The sequence below is a fragment of the Erinaceus europaeus genome, chromosome 2, assembly GCF_950295315.1.
Source record: "Erinaceus europaeus chromosome 2, mEriEur2.1, whole genome shotgun sequence".
Taxonomy (NCBI): Eukaryota; Metazoa; Chordata; class Mammalia; order Eulipotyphla; family Erinaceidae; genus Erinaceus; species Erinaceus europaeus.
The window spans coordinates 100,963,413-100,980,610 of record NC_080163.1 but is presented as its reverse complement, the minus strand read 5'-3'; positions in this window follow the sequence as shown (position 1 = coordinate 100,980,610).

Genomic DNA, 17,198 nt, shown 5'->3' with positions numbered 1-17,198 from the left:
CCAGCCTTGTGGTCCAGCGAGGTGTGGCCAGAGTACTCGGGGGGAATTCCAACCTTCCTATCAGCCTCACTGCATCACCTCAACCCTCCTCCCTCTGGTGGGCTTTGCCTTCCTTAACTTTCCATTTCCCTGTTCCTGCATCTCCGCCACAGTACCCTGAGGAGGTTTGTTGTATTGTAGGCCGCCACGATAAGCTGGACCATAAGCAGAAAGACCCTTCAGCGAACTTGCTCCTGCCTCTGCTAGGCCAAGGTTCCCCGCTCTCTGTCTGTCTCCTGATAGCCAACAGGCCAGAAGGAGAAGTGGGAGCCTGGCTGGAACCGGACATTAGGTAAACTGGTTTTTAAAGAAAATTACCATGTTTCTAGTTGCCAAATTATTTCATATATTATCTACATTAATTATAGCATCACTTCATCCTGTAATTAATCTACAACTAACATATTCTAGATTTATATCAGATAACAGTACATATATAGCACTCACTAACAAAAACATTGCGATAAAATATAAAAAGTTATAAAGATTAATTCTATAGTATAGACAGTACTTCACATAAATGCCTAAAATTAGTGGAGTAGATGAATTTTCATGGTCTTTCTCTTCCCCAGGATGCTGTTATTTAGTGATTCACAGAAAAGGTCAAGGCTGGTGGGGGGAGGCAGATGGAATAGGGAATTCTGGTGGTGGGAACTGTGTGGAATTATACCCTCTTATCCTATGGTCTTGTCAATATGTCCATTTTATATATAAAAAAATTAAAAAAGAAAAGGTCAAGGCTGCTTAAAATGCTTCCCTTGAAAACATTTGGTATTGAGATCTTGTTGCTTTCTCATATTTTACATACCCATAGACAAGATGATTCTGGAAATCAAGCTAACCACCACATTTCTAGTCTTAGTTGTTATGGATCACTCAATTTCTCTTCCAGTTATTCACTGAAAATAGTGGAGTCAGGCTGATACTACAGATAGTCCCTGTAAACAAATAATCTGAAGATAACTGAAAAGTTTCATTCTTTTAAATGAATTTATTTCATATGAAGGAAATGAAATAACTGAACAATTTTTTGGTTGACTATATTTTGTCATATACCATAATTAAAAATATAAAACCAACCAATGACACCTCTGGTTAAAATTTATTCCTGAGCAATATCCCAAAGGAGTAATTTCTAAGGAATAATATGCAGCCTTCAATTTACTTTATCACAGCTGGATATAAAGCTAAATCCCAGGTTGGAACTTAACCACCCAGAACCAAGCACCAGATGGCTTATCTGTACCTCACCGTGACAGCTGTGTCCTGATATGCACAGCTGGTCTTCACATTTGAATGACAATATTTAAATGATAACATTATGTAATGTAGAAAAATGTGTTTGGATAGCACAATCTTGAAAACTAGATTGCACAGTTGCTTTTAATAGTAAATGAACAAACTCAATGGCTAATTTACATTCCTTCTATTTGTGTCGATGGGTCTTGGCTGGAGACAAGAGTTTACTGCCACATGGAAACATTTTAGTGCAATTCATATTGTACCACTCTCTGTCCATAATGATTCTCCTGGGCATTTACCACTTTATATTTCCTTCACATAAAAATAAGTACAACACAGTTTCTATTGTGAAGCTGGATATTTAATAGATAATTAATAGACAATTGCATTCTGCCAAGATGGAGAAATTAAGAGATACTTGGTAGGAAACAGCAGCTATAGAAGTTCTTCAACAGTTTGGGAATGTTATTTTCATTTTCTAGTTGAGACAGATATCACCTGATTGACAAAAACAACAAAATTAATACCAAAAATCAACACTTACTTAAGCTCCATGAAAGGCAACTTCAAAGAAAATGTATTTGACTATCTTTCAGATATGAATGAAAAATGTGGCATTTTTCAAATGAGGGATGGATGAACAAATGTGCAGGGCATTAACTAATAAAATATATAGAAGCAAGTTTTCTATTTTCACAGCTTGACAGTGGTTCCCTAGGCTGCCACTCCAACTTCGATGAGTGTATCCACTACCTCAATTACTTAAAGAAAAACATACCTTTAATTTATATCCAAAGTAGCTGCAAGGATACCTATATACAATATTTCACTGCTACTTGTAGTAACTTTGAGTTCACTCCTGCCACTCTACTTCTATTAGCCTTCAATTCCATCACCTAAAAATTGAGGACCATAGATGAGATTACAGTGTGTGTGTGTGTGTGTTTGTGTGTTCTCTAAATTGCTACAAAACAGAAGATGAGGTGACTATTACTAGTATTTGGCTCTCAAAAAAACTCAACAAATAATACCCCTTGCCTCAAAAGGATTATCAATATGCAAAAATATAAAATCAATGAGAAGTATACAGAAGTCTGAATATTAGTTTCATAATTGACAAAGGCTATGTCTAAAGGTGTCCCTGTGAGTTTTAGATCAGCTTCCTAACATTAAAACTAGAATGGCAAACTTTCCCAGATGATAAATCAAAGAACTTGATTCCAGTGACCAATTCAGACAAGGGGAAAAAAGAAAGATGAGAAGCCTGGCAAACTGTTTAGCCCTCTCAAAGATATCACTCTGATACTCAGAGTTAAGAAGCAGAGAGGTCAAGAATTCAATGAGTACACTCAGTATGAAAGGAAATAAATTCCTGTGTCACTTATTGACAGTGATAGATAGATAAGGATTTTTTTTTTTTTTTCTCTATGAGGAGAGAACCAAAGCATCACTCTGGCATATGTGATGATGGGAACCAATTAGGGACCTCATGCTTGTGAGTCCAGATTTTTAGCCATTGTTCCACAGATCTGGCTATGCTTTTCTTTGTCTTACAATACAAAATCAAACCACTATCAAGTCCTAAACATCATTCCTTCAAAAATAATCTACAGTTTTATTATTTTTCATCATCTTTATCACTGCTTTCCCATCATATAGTATAGTTCCCATTAGAAGACTTCATTTTCCTTAATAGTTTCAACTCTTCTCTGACCCACTATATATTTAGTAGTGTAGATATGTTCCATCACAGCAGACATCTGCTTTCTTGTTCACAATTATATCTATACTAGATAAAAACACTCCTGACACATAATGAGCAACTACTGAATATTTTTGAAAAAAAAAAAAGAAAGAGGATGAGGGGGAGGAGAAGAGAAGAGAGGCAAAGAAGAATAAATGGAGGAAGGAAAATAAAGAGGAATAAAAGAAGGAAAGAAAAAAAAAAAGAAAAGCAACAGTTGCTAGATTTTTTTTGAAACCAAAGCCACCTTATATATGTTTCTCTACCCTCAACTTGAAAACTGAATTGTCTTCAAAATCTAGAATACACTAGTCAGTAGTATGTGAAAGGGATATTCACATTTATTATAATCTCTGTATGTTCCAATTTTCTAGCCCTTGATGTCTACTAAAATGAATACTCTATCTCACTTCAATTTCCAGCTACTCTAAACCTACCACTCACCTAATTTTTGTTTATTTATTTATTTATTTAATTTATTCCCTTTTGTTGCCCTTGTTGTTTTATTGTTGCAGTTATTATTGATGTCATCGTTGTTGGATAGGACAGAGAGAAATGGAGAGAGGAGGGGAAGACAGAGAGGGGGAGAGAAAGACAGACACCTGCAGACCTGCTTCACCGCATGTGAAGGGACCTGCCTGCAGGTGGGGAGCCGGGGGCTTGAACCGGGATCCTGACTCAGGTCCTTGAGCTTAGCGCCACCTGCGCTTAACCCGCTGTGCTACAGCCCGACTCCCCACTCACCTAATTTTTAACTGTCTTATTATATTCTCTCTCTCTCCCTCTCCCTCTCCCTCTCCCTCTCCCTCTCCCTCTCCCTCTCCCTCTCCCTCTCCCTCTCCCTCTCCCTCTCCCTCTCCCTCTCCCTCTCTCTCTCTCTCAACTTTGGCATTATCAGCAGCACCAAAAAATTTCCTGTTAACCAAATATATTCCTTCCCAAGGGGGGGGTATAATTTTCATTCTGAACATTATAACTTAATTGCTTTAAAATGACACTGGAGGGGAGCCAGGAAGTAGTGCAGCGGGTTAAGCGCACATGATGCAAAGCTCACGGACCTGCATAAAGACCCGGGTTTGAACCTCCAACGCCCCAGGAAGGGTGTTTCTACTGGCAGTTTAAGTCTGCGGGTGTCTATCTTTCCTCTCTGTCTTCCCATCCTCTCCCAGTTTCTCTCTGTCTTAGCCAACAACAAGGACACCAGTAACAACAATAATAACAACAAAAGATAACAAGGGCAAAAAAAAAAGGAAAAAATAGCCTCCAGGAGCAGTGGACTCATGTAACCCTGGAGGCAAAAACAAACAAACAAAACACCACTACACTGGCGCAGTCTCGGAGAATCACGATTACTAGAGTGCCGGACTTTTAAACATTAGATCCAGAATTTGATCCCTGGGTTTTACATATGCCACAGTAATGTTCTGGCTTCCTCTCCCTCTTTCATGTTCATGTAAACAAACAAACAAACAGATAACAAAATGATTCTGGAGAAATTCAAACAGTTATGATGAATTAGGGTTCACCAATATCTGACCATTTAACTTGAAATAGATCTTCATGGTGATTCAAATATTTTTTTTCAATATTGTTCAATATTTATAGAACTTCATATTATGAAACTTCTAAAAATCCCTTACCAATTTCTAGTCACCAATTCCATTTCAAATCTCTTGTAATCTTGGAAGGAGATTTTTAGTACTCCTGGAGAAGATCAAGATTATCAGGCATTAAGTCTCCCATTTTCTTTAATCTCTTATTCTCAAAAATAACTATCTCTTTTATCCTGAAGGAGAATTGGCCTTTTCCTTTCAATCACCCACTGAGCATCTAGTCATAATTCTAATGTTGAAAAGAGCTTTTTGATCCTTGATATCTAAGTAATATTGGCTTAAACTCCAACTTTCCAGTTTGATGAAGTTTGAAGTTCTTCAAAGAGTTCTAGGAATTTACATAGGCCTCGAAATCTCAGGGTCTCTTTTGTATATGAGCTTTTTTTTTTTTTGAGACATTCAGAATTTTATTTTATTAGGTGATAATGGAAGATATAATTGTTAATGTTTGATTCTGGCAAAATACAATTAGTTTCTCTGAAACACATTGTGCATTAATGATATCATTAAGATTGATTATTATAAATGAAGGAACTAGAAATTTCAAACAGAACATAATGACTTTATGTATGTCAAATTTGAGTTAGATATCTTTGATTTTTTTATTTTTTAAATGTTTATTTATAAAATGGAAATATTAACAAGACCATAGGATAAGAGGGGTACAATTCCACACAATTCCACAAGAACTCCATATACCAACTCCTCCCCTGATAGCTTTCCTCTTCTTTAACCCTCTGGGAGTATGGACCCAAGGTCATTATGGGATGCAGAAGATGGAAGGTCTGACTTCTGTAATTGCTTCCCCAATGAACATGGACACTGGCAGGTCCATCCATACTCCCAGCCTGCCTCTCTCTTTCCCTAGTGGGGAAGGGCTCTGGGGAAACTGGGCTCCAGAATACATTGGTGGGGTCATCTGTCCAGGGAAGTCCAGTTGGCATCATGGTAGCTTCTGGAACCTGGTGGCTGAAAAAAGAGTTAACATATAAAGCCATACTAATTGTTCACTAATCATGAAACTAAAGGCTGAAGTACTACAGATGAAGGTTTAGGATCTCCATTTTGGAAATAGCTAGTAGATTCATTTTAGGTATAGTCCAAAGGGCCTATGACGATACTTGTTTTTTCCTGAGCCTGACCTCTGATATGCAGGTGAATCCAAGTTATTGTCTGGGGAGATGATGTCATGGCTGGAAAAATGGTTAGAAAGCTGGATCAGGAAAGAGAGTAGCTCTCAAATATGGTAAAGGTGTATAAATATTGTTGACTGTAAACCCCATCAATTTGATATGATCTGGGGCCCATAGTCAGCATAGGAGCTTATGTAACCTCTACAGCCCTGTAGGTCTGAGCTCACATTCTGTGATCATGAGTAGGAGCATTCCAAGCTGCCCCAATTTCAGGACCCATCTTCCTCAGGTGGTACATAGAGTATGTTATCCAACCTCCAACCTCCCTTTGAAAGATGGAACATTCTCTACCATTGTTGATAGCCTTGATTTTTGAAAGATAATGTGCTAAAGCCCCTATGGCATTTTTTTCCTTTTTTACTGATTTAATTATAATTGAAAAGTCCATTGAATAAGAAAGTTCAATTCCATATAATTCCCACCACTACAGCTCTGTATCCCATGCCCTTGGTTGGAAGCTTCTTTATTCTTTATCCTCCAGAAGTATGGACCAAAGATCTCTATGGGGTGCAGAAGGTAGGAGTTCTAGCTTTTGTAATTGCTTCTCTGCTGGACATGGACTTGGCAGGTTGATCCATACCCTCAGCCTATTTCTGTCTTTCTTTAGTAGGATGGGGCTCTGGAGATGGAGTTCCAGGACACATAGGTGAGGTTGTCTACCCAGGGAAGTCATGTTGACATCATGGTAGCATCTGCAACTTTGTGGCTGAAAAACATTAAGATATAAAGCAGAACACATTTTTAGTAAGTTATAAACCTAAAGGTAAGAACATAGCAGACGTTATTTGGGGTCTCCATTTTTGTAAAAGGCTGGTAGGTCTATTTCAGGTATATTCTAAGGGGCTCACGACTTTACTAATTTTTGCCTGAACCCGAAGCTCACATGCAGGTAGGCTCACATGCAGGTATTGTCCAAGGAGATAGTGTCATATTTAGAAATAAGACTGGAAAGCTGGATCAGAGAAGATAGTAGCTTCCAGATATGAGAAAGGTATATAAATACCATTAACTGTAATCCTCACTGATCTGATCTGGGGCCCATATTCAGCACAGGAGCCTTTGTAATTGCTGCATCTCTGTAGGTTGAGCTTGCATTCCATGCTCATAGCTAGGAACATTGTAGGCTGTAATCATTTTAGGACCAGTCTTCCTCAAGTGGTAGAATATGTTGACCCAGTCTCCCTTTGGAGAGTTGGGCAGTCCATACCATTGTTATTCCATATTCAGGGTAAGGTCTTATAGAGACCCAAAAGTAGGTCCATGATGCTGTTCCTGCTAGAGATGATCAGCAATGATGGAGAGAGGGATACATTAGAGATATGACCTCTTTACATATGTATTGTTTTTATTATATGTTATACTAACCCATAGCTAACATTCTGGCCCCTCCTTCAAAATAAAGACATGCTGTAAGTGCTACAGTGTTTATTTGAAAAAAAAAAATCAAGAGACATAGTCTAACCACTAACCACTGAATGAAGCTTTATTTGCTAAGAGTGTGGGAATGCTTTCACTTTTCTGATAAGAAGGAAACGATGCGGCTAATATCAGACTTTTATCCCTTCTTCTAAGTTAAATGTAGATACATATCCTTCATAGTTGTCTTCATTTTTGTGATTATTAAGTTTACTATTGCTTGCATACTTTTCTTATCTATGGCTACTTCTGACTGATTTGGAGTTTCTTCTGTGCCGGGGGCCAAGGCCTTAGCTAAGTTTCTCATATAGAAAGTTACAAAACATCCTGAAAGCAGCCGGTAAAAACACTTATAGGTAGAGCGGACATTCCGACCATTGGAACTGAGATTACCATCTAGCTGTTTGGAAAGTCGCTCACCCACCTCCCTCCCCCACCCACTACCTTAGCAGAACTTTCTCATTGTTTGTGCTTATATCGCGGCTGCAAAATAAAATTTTTAGAGCTTGATCAGACCTCCTGTCTTGCTCTCGTTCTTTGTGTCTCTTGTCTCCTTCTTTCTCTCGCCCCCTACCCTAGGTCTCCGTTGATAGATCCCGAAGGCCAGGGCACTTCTAAGCTCCTGTCTTGCTATATTGTAGTAGCAGTTTTATTTGCTCTTTATTTAACTATTTTTTTTATTTATGTGTTTTTCATTTTTCGGTTCTGTCATCCTTCAGTTGTTGTATTTTGAGTACAAGCCATGCTATACTAAACACCTTTATGACAAGTGCAGTCACCAACCTCAGAAATTACAATAATAGTAACTGAAGCAAGGATTGATGCATCTTAACCCAAACCAGTTAGCCAAACCACACCTCCAGTCCAAGAAAAATTAGCAACTGGATCCAAAAGAAAGAGAAAGGAAAAAAGGGAAAGCAAGACTAGGCAATTATACAAATCTACTGTCCACTACAAATTCTAGGGATAACAAGAGGAGAAGGGGAGGTAGAGAAGAGACACACACTGATACAGAGTCCACTCTGAGTCAGATGTCTTTCCCCAAATAATTCACAAATGAGGATCAGTGAATTCAGAAATTAAAAGAAGGAAGAAGGAAAAAAACAACAAAAGAACAAAAAAAATAGCAATGAAAGGAAAGAGGTTTTTTTTTTTTTTTTGAATTAGCTAGGAGGAGGGAGAAAGGAGAGTGGAGGGAAGAGGTAAAGTGAAATAAGTTCTCTCACAGTGGATAGGATACCCAGTCACCTAGCAATGAAAAAACAATAACAGTTGATTTTGGTCAACCTGAAGAAGGAGGGGGGAAAAGGGACACAAGTATATATAATCATAATAATAAAATAGAATAGAGTAAAAAACTCTAACAGTCTGTCTGTAGCTTGGACAGCTCCAGATTGGCTCAGGCAGCCTGAGCAAAGACAGCCAATTGTAAGAATTATCCAAAAGAAAAAAAAAAAAAAAAAACCCTCCAGGTATTCTTTCCCAGGCAGGGGTGAGGCTCTGATTAGTCAGATATTTTGTCATTCAAATAGAGCTCCAGCCACTTAGGAAAAATAAAACAGAAGGAAAGCAAAAAGTAAAAGGATTGGAATGACACCCCTTATGAGCCAGGAATCTTGGTAAAGAAAGTAACTCAATGGGAAGCGTTCTAGAAACAGCTGTCCAGCCCCTGGAGACAGATTCTGGGGTGGCAGGGAGGGGTGAGCTTCAGAAATAATCAAAAGATTTCCTTTCTTTTCCCTCCTGGCCTCCATTTTCTAACCCAATGTTTCATTTGGTTTAAATCCCCCCTGCTTAACACTATTCTATTTACATAACCACTTCATTCTATTTACATAACCACTGTTAACAAGTTCCACCCTCCCTCCAGGGCATTTGTGGTTTAGTGATAGGATTCTCGCCTAATCTGCCCCCTCTTTGTCACACTCTGATTTTCACCAGTCACTTTTCTCTCCACCCTCTCTATGTCACATCCTGTTTCCACCTTACTTGGCAAGTATATATAAAGACAGCATTGTGAGTTTTACAGTACTGTACTTTGAGTTTAACTTAGCTTGTCTTAGATTGTGTTGTATCCTGCATGAATAAAGAGATACTGCCTACAGCTCAACCATGAGTCCCTGGTCGTCTGTTACCCGCCCGTGCCCATGAAGCCAGCCTGGCGAAAACAACCTAACCCATCGAAAACAACAACCCAAGAGTGAGCTATAGGACCCCTCCTTGGTGTTACACTTAGGACCACTTATTCACCCTCCTGCTGATGGCCTACCCTATCCAGAGAATCCTAGGTTACAAGCCACTGCTTGTTGGAACTCAGCCAGCACTGCCTCCAAGTCGCCATCTTGGTTCCGCCCCCAATTTCATTAAAATTATATTGTATGACTTGCTAATAATTTCATGAAATACTCAAAGTATTCTAATTCTCATGTTTGATTATTTGGGTATTCATTCAATGCAGAATTCTTTACAGTGTATATTTACAAAGTGTCCTTTTCCTTATTAGTGATTTAATGATGATAAACAAGATTATAGGATAAGAAGGGTATAATTCTGGGAGTTGGTCAGTAGCGTGGCGGGTTAAGCACACATGGTGCAAAGGACCGGCATAAGGATCCGGGTTCAAGCCCCCAGCTCCCCAACTGCAGGGGAGTTGCTTCACAAGCAGTGAAGTAGGTCTGCAGATGTCTATCTTTTTCTACCCCTCTGTCTTCCCCCTCCTCTCTCCATTTCTCTCTGTCCTATCCAACAACGATGACAACAATAAAACAACAAGGAAACAAAGGAGAATAAATATGAAAAATAATAATAATAAAAAAAGAAGGGTATAGTTACATCCAATTCCCACCACCATAGTCCTGTATTCCATCTCTTCCATTGGAAGCTTCCCTTTGGGAGTATGGACCAAACTTCTTTATAGGTTGCAAAAGGTGGAAGCTCTGGCTTCTGTAATTGTATAATCAGCCGTATAATCAGCTGAATATGGACTTGGCAGGTTGATCTATACCCCCAGCCTGTTTCTGTCTTTCCCTAGTCAGATAGGGCTATGGCTAGATGAGGTTCCAGGACATATTGGTGAGGTTGTCTGCCCAGAGAAGTCAGGATAACATCATGATAGTGTCTGCTACTTTGTGGCTAAAAGGCAGTAAGATATAAAGCAGAACAAATTGTTCAATAATCAGGAACCTAAAGGTGAGAATAGAGGAGATGAAACTCAGGGTCTTGGTGTGAAAAGAAGCTAAGAAGTCTATTTTGAGTATCTACTTATTATTAGAAGGTTATCCATTTATCTTTTAATATAGTATTTATTTATTTGTTAGATAGAGACTGAGAAATCTAAAGGGAAGGGGGAGTTAGAGAGAGAGAAAGAGAGAGACATCTGCAGCAGTGCTTCACTGCTTGTGAAGCTTTCCATTTGCAAGTGGAGGCAGGGGTGGGGGGGTTGAACCTAAATCCTAGAGTACTGTAATACATATGCTTTACCAGGTGAACCACCACTGTCACCTTCCATATAAATCATGACAAATAAATGCATATCATTTTAAGTGGCAAGAACTTTCTGTAAGTCATTTTTATTTTAGAATTTGACTTCTATTATTAAATTTCTTCATTAAAATCACCTTGATGCTAGTTAATAATATGATTTTAAAGTTCATTTTCATGAAGAGGAAAACACTAGTGTACTGCTCAACTCTTGTATCAGATGGTGCCAGGGAATGTACTTGGGGCCTCTGTATCTTCAGGCATATAGTTTCTATGGTCTAACGTTGAGTTATCTCTTTACCCTGGCAATGTGATTTTTTTTTAATAGTAAAACATGAGAAAGTTTTTTCTTTTACCCTAGGTGTTTATTATAATAATGGAGCATATTCTTTTCTCTCTTTTTTAATATTTTCATTTTCAAGTTTTAAAATTTATTTATTTATTCCCTTTTGTTGCCCTTGTTTTATTGTTGTAGTTATTATTGTTGTTGCTATTGAAGTCATCATTGTTAGGACAGAGAGAAATGGAGATAGGAAGGGAAGGCATAGAGGAGGACAGAAAAATAGACACCTGCGGACCTGCTTCACTGCCTATGAAGCAACTCCCCTGCAGGTGGGGAGCTGAGGGCTCAAACTGGGATCCTTATGCCGGTCCTTGTACTTTGCTCCACTTGGGCTTAACCGACTGCACTACCGCCTGACTCCCAGAACACAGAACACATTCTTAAAGATATCATAGTGTTACAAACAATTGTCATACAGGGCAAAGTCCACAATAACAAGTGCCCTGTATTGCTATTATGATAACTTTATTATAGCAAATTATATAGTGAAAATACATTGCATAACTTTAATTTTAAGAAATAACTTAATAGGCCAATATTTTATTATACAGTCATGAGATCTACAAGTCACCAAGATGATTTTTTAAGGTCATAAATTCAAAAAGATTATGACTTAAATTGGGGACATGATCCAGTGAAAATTCAAAAAGGAAAAATAGTTTCTTTTCACATTTGGAGAATTATAAGATAACAGTTATTTCTGCATAATGAATGTAATTATATCCAGAATGTACAATCAGATAGTAACATCAAGTGATCACAGATTAATGTAAAAATGGATTTAAATGAGCACAGTACCACACTTCTCTAATGTTAGCAAGAATCATTACTTACAGTTTGTGAAACTGACAAGAGCAAATGCCAATCAAATAAATAGCCTGTATTTAGATAACCTAGGTAATAGTTCAGTAGGGAGTTTTTGAAAATGAAATTATTATTTCAATGCCAAGTCACGCTTAGAGCTTTGAACAAGTAGCAAAACATGGGCATGTTTCTCAAATGGATTTCACAGCATCAGAGCAAAAGCCAGAGGGGATGGCTTAGTTTTTTAAGCCTCAGATTTGAAATACCTAGACTCTCTGCAACTACAGTGTTAAATCCTCTGTGGAACCACAGCTTCAAATGCTATCAGGAGAGACTCAACTCTTCATCCTTCTGAGACTGATAAACTGAAAGCCATGAAGTTTAGAGGAAATGGAGGGAAGCCTGAAGCCACCTGCACCTCCCCCCTCACCCCACATAGGAAGGCTCCATTCCTAACATCATTTAAGGTTTCATTTCAGACAGTCTCCTTGGTTAAGACTTGAGGATGCTGTTTTTAAGATATTTAGACTTCTCACAACCTTGTCATGGACCATATTTATAATAAACATTTAAGCCAAATTTTAGATAGTTGAAAATATGATTTTTAACTCACTCAAGAAAATGTTGAAGCACTTAAAGTGGCCTATACGTATCTGGACTATTCTTTATGATTTCTGTGGAAATTTCTAAAACTCAAATGAATTTCTCCCTGCTGCTTTGTATGCTGCTAGCCTGTTTCCTTCTTGTTATCAATTGATAGATGCTAAGTAAATATCAGTGATACTAAAAAATTTTAATGTGTATAGCATTCTGCTATTCTCTCAAATTTACTACCTCATTCACAAAACTTCATAAGGTAAGAAAGGACACTATTACTTTCTCCAATTTACAGATGAGGAGAGTATAGTTTAGGAAAATTATGAATTGATTGAAACTGGCTAGCCTAAATTTAAAATTCAGGTCTTGAGAGTTCTCCGGAAGTACTGTTAACTCTAAGTTCTGCATAAACACAGGCTAGTGATATAGCTAGGCTGGTAAGATATTTTTGTCACTCATGCAATTCAGGTTGAATTTAGTCCCCAGTATCTTAGTAGAAGCTTAGGTCTTGTGGCATATTTTCCTCTCACTGTCTCTCTTTATCTGGAAAAAGTCCTGAGCAGTAAAGCCCTGGAAATGACAGAATAAATAAATAACAATATAAATATATTTTAATTTTTAAAAAATTTAATTATCTTTATTTATTTACTGGATAGAGACAGCCAGATATCGAGAGGGAAGGGAATGATAGAGAGGGAAAGAGGGGGAGAGAGAGAGAGAGAGAGAGACCTATAGCCCTGTTTCACCACTCATGAAGCTTTCCCCCTACAGGTGGAGACTAGGGGCTTGAACCTGGGTCCTTGTGCACTGTAACACGTGCACTCAACCAGGTGCGCCACCACCAGGCCCCAACAATATAAATATTTTACAAAAAACAGTGTTACCTCTGTTAAATTTAAATAAAAACCATGTGAAACTATTTGTTTTATCAGTAATGCTACACATCTCTTGTTAGGAATAATTAATGATTTGAAAAATGAAAATTTGGAAAGGATACTGGGAAAGCTGTGTACTATTGTTTTAAGACCTACTACATGACTAACAGTTGCCTCTTTACAGTTACATTTACTTCAGAATAAAGTCTAAGGATAAAGTTATATATAGGCCCAAATATAAAAATAATTGACTATAACATGAGATGCTTTACAGGCTTAAAACACAATACTAGTTTCCAAGTATTAGCCAAAGTAACATTAATCCGGAAGAAACCCAAATATGCAGACTAGTTTGATTATCTTTAAGACATAGTGACAGAAATGACTTTAAATTTAGTCTAACTCAGGTGTAGGGAATCTTTACACTGCCAAGGGCCATTTGGATATTTATATCATTCACATGCCAAACAAAAGCACCAATTTAAAAATTAGCACTAGATGCTAAATGCTGGTATAAAAAAAAAAAAGTTTTAAGTTGATTACTGAATTTCAACTCCTCCTACCTGCAGTTGTCTTAGGAGGACCTGACTAAATGATTTTGCAGGCCAGAAGCAAATATTTCCCACCCCTGGTCTAAATGGATAGCAGACCCAACCGGGTATTTCAATAGAAGCTGAATTGTCACCATAGACATTTGAATTCATTGAAGTGGTATACAGATTACTTAAAAAACGAATCTCCTATCAGCTATCAGACGTTGCCATTAGACTGTTCGTTTTATGTAGAACCCAAGGAATGCCTTCCCATCATACTTTAGACAAAATGACTGGTTATATGCCTTTCTTGAAGCGAATACTACAATGAATGTGATTGTCAATGTGAATAGCGTAGACTACTGCAAAGGGTAAGCTAATTGAATGCCTTGAAAGTATTATCTACTGGCCAGATGGTAAACTTTATTCAGTATTATTTATAGTTACACTTGATTATAGTTTTGTGAGGCTCATGCTTCCATACACCTCACCTGCCTTGGTAAGCCTATTTTGTGATGTGGCAGCATGGATATAATACTATGCATTGAAAGCACTTTTTTTTTTTTAAATAAGTTTAACTCATCCACTCCCAAAAGGAATGTCAATTAAGTTGTGTTGATCATGTCATCAACTTATCCTAGTACCTCAGTGTTCATTTCTGTTACCTGTATATCTTCTTAAAAGAAATATTACTGTACTTTTGTTTTCCATTGAGTGTACACACTACTGAGGAAGTGTAAGAGTTTTATGTTTACCATGTAAGTCTTGCAACACTAAAGATATTCTGAGTATTGGTCATGATGGCAATTTCTGTATGAAAGAGCCTTAAATGGAACATTGTTTTCTTTTTTTTTTTTTGAGATCAAACACACCCACGGAAATGGCCAAGGTACGATAAAAATTGTGGCACATTACAGAATGTTGTCTTATTTTCCTTGGACACTGCAAAGGGTTAAGTGAAGCAACTTCTAGGGTAAACAGTTATTATTAATCTTAGCACTGGCCATTTAAGAGTTTTGTATAATATTTACGCATGCTGCTTTCCAGCTTGCTAGGTTTATTAGGTTTAAAAAGTATTCTAAAGCCAACTAATATAAATACTATTACTACTATAGAGATAACTTTTGTAAGCATTAATTTGTTTCCTATGTATTAATATGGAGGTCAGGAAGCTGTTTTTTTTAACATTGGCAATAAAACTGATAATTTAACTTGTGCTCTGGATAAATTAGGTACTTTTTAGTTTATGTTTTGAGTAGTATAGTAGAAGGGGCTCTTTTATTTATTTGTTCATAATGAAACTGATTTGCAAAATATAGTTCAAAATTTAATAACCCATGTTTAGAAGCTTTAGTTATTATATGCAAAAATTTGGGGGGGTGGGATATAGAAGTCTTAAATAGTAGTGGGGCTTGGCTGTGGGTCAGTCTGCTCTCCTTATATAGCATTTGATCTGCTCAGTGTGAGCAGTTTGCTGTTAGCCAGATCTATTTATGGCAAACACATGCTTTTGTATCTTGTCATAGTTATCGACAAATGGCAAAACTGGACTGGATTCCACTGGTATGCAAAACAGGCAGGGTAGTAAAAACAGTCATGGCTTATAATTTATCTCCATTGCTCTGAAAAAGTGCTCTTATCATAAAATGAGAAATGAAAACCCCTTGTGAAAAATAGATAAAAGTAAGCACTTAATTAGATTTTTTCCATTATTTTTCAAAGATCTGAAAAGATTAAAACTCAGAGTTCAATGTCTAGGTTTCTACTTAAGTTTATATGAATGGCTTTTGCACTGAGCATTTTTTATTTCAGACTTCGAGCTGTCCCTGTGAGTCATTTCAGGTGTTTGGTAAGGCAGAACTCAAGTTAACCATGGGGATACTTTTGTGTACTAAACTGTATATGTAACTGAAAAAAAAAAATCTCCTTGGAGAAGCTGGAAAATTGAGACCTTTATCTCAGACATTTCCACTGTTGCACAATGTGCTTTCCTGTAGTCAACAGAGGAAGTGAACTTCTATAATGGGAATTTTGACGTTAGGCAGGAAGAGAAGAATTTTGGAGAAAAGAGTGAATTTAGGAAATAACAGAGTTAAAGGCCTTTCTGTCAGAAGAAAAACAAAAGAACCAGGAAGAGACTCTTGTAGTGGGCATTGAGACCTATTTTTTCACTTAGTGTATTTCATCCCCCCACCCCATAGGTAAGTTTCTAACTTCTTAGGTTTTTTTCAAAAATAGTAAGGTTTAGTCTGGTCCTACTGAAAATCAATTCAGAAAACAATACATGTTTTCCTAGCTCTTTTGCCCAGTTTCACCTCTTTTAAATTTCACTTGGCAATAGTGTATTCTGACCACACTAGTACATATGACTTGTTCCTCCAAAATCCTGCGGTAGAAATTTATAACATTTGTCTTCAGTCACACGTTTTAAACAGCTCTTCCCAACCTTGGATTCTTTTTTCCCTGCTACCTCATGCTGTTTAAAGTATGTATCTAATTTTATAGTAACCAGAACTTTGAAGGTTTAATAAATCTCACAACTCCCACCAAATAATATTTTTAAAAGTCTGAAAAGATTTAATAAGTGATCTTAAATATTATCTGATTACTCTTGCTTCTTTTGGCAACAGAGAGAATCTAGAGCTCTAAAGGCACTGCTGCTCTCTCATCTGCCCAGACAATTTAGCAAAAGGACAAACCTCTTCCAAGTATGCAAAGTCTCAATTTCGTCTTTGATTTAGACATTTACTTAGCACTTAATGGTGCCTGTCACAAAAGCATTCCAAGGGACTACTGTATTTTGTACCCTGGAGGTGTGGGAAGGTGCACTTCAGTGAGCCTTGTAGAGGGTTCATTTCTGTTTCCCCAGATTGTTTTCCCCATTCTTCCAGATCAGGGATTTGTTACCAAGAGGACTTCCTACAAAGAATTGTGAAAGAAAAAAAAAAAACCCAAACACTGAAGGTATGGATGGAGACAAACAAAAGTGAATTAACCATTTTCAAGCTTTGAGGTTTAATCCCAGGGAGTACACTTTCCAGTTTGACAAACTTCTTAACTTGAAATTATAGTTAAGGACAACTATGGATAATTTTCCTCATACGTGGAATTTAGAAAACTGAAACACATGAAGTTGCAAACGAAAATGTGACAAACTTTCTTTAAAACTTTGTGAGAAATATGGTGTGTATGTGGGGAGGGGGCACAGAACTTTGGTTAGTGGAAACATTCTCCTGTAAATTTATGATACTGGAAATCACCGTTATTTCACTAATAATATTTTTAAAAGAAATTTTAATTAAGAACTAGTCAGTTAAAA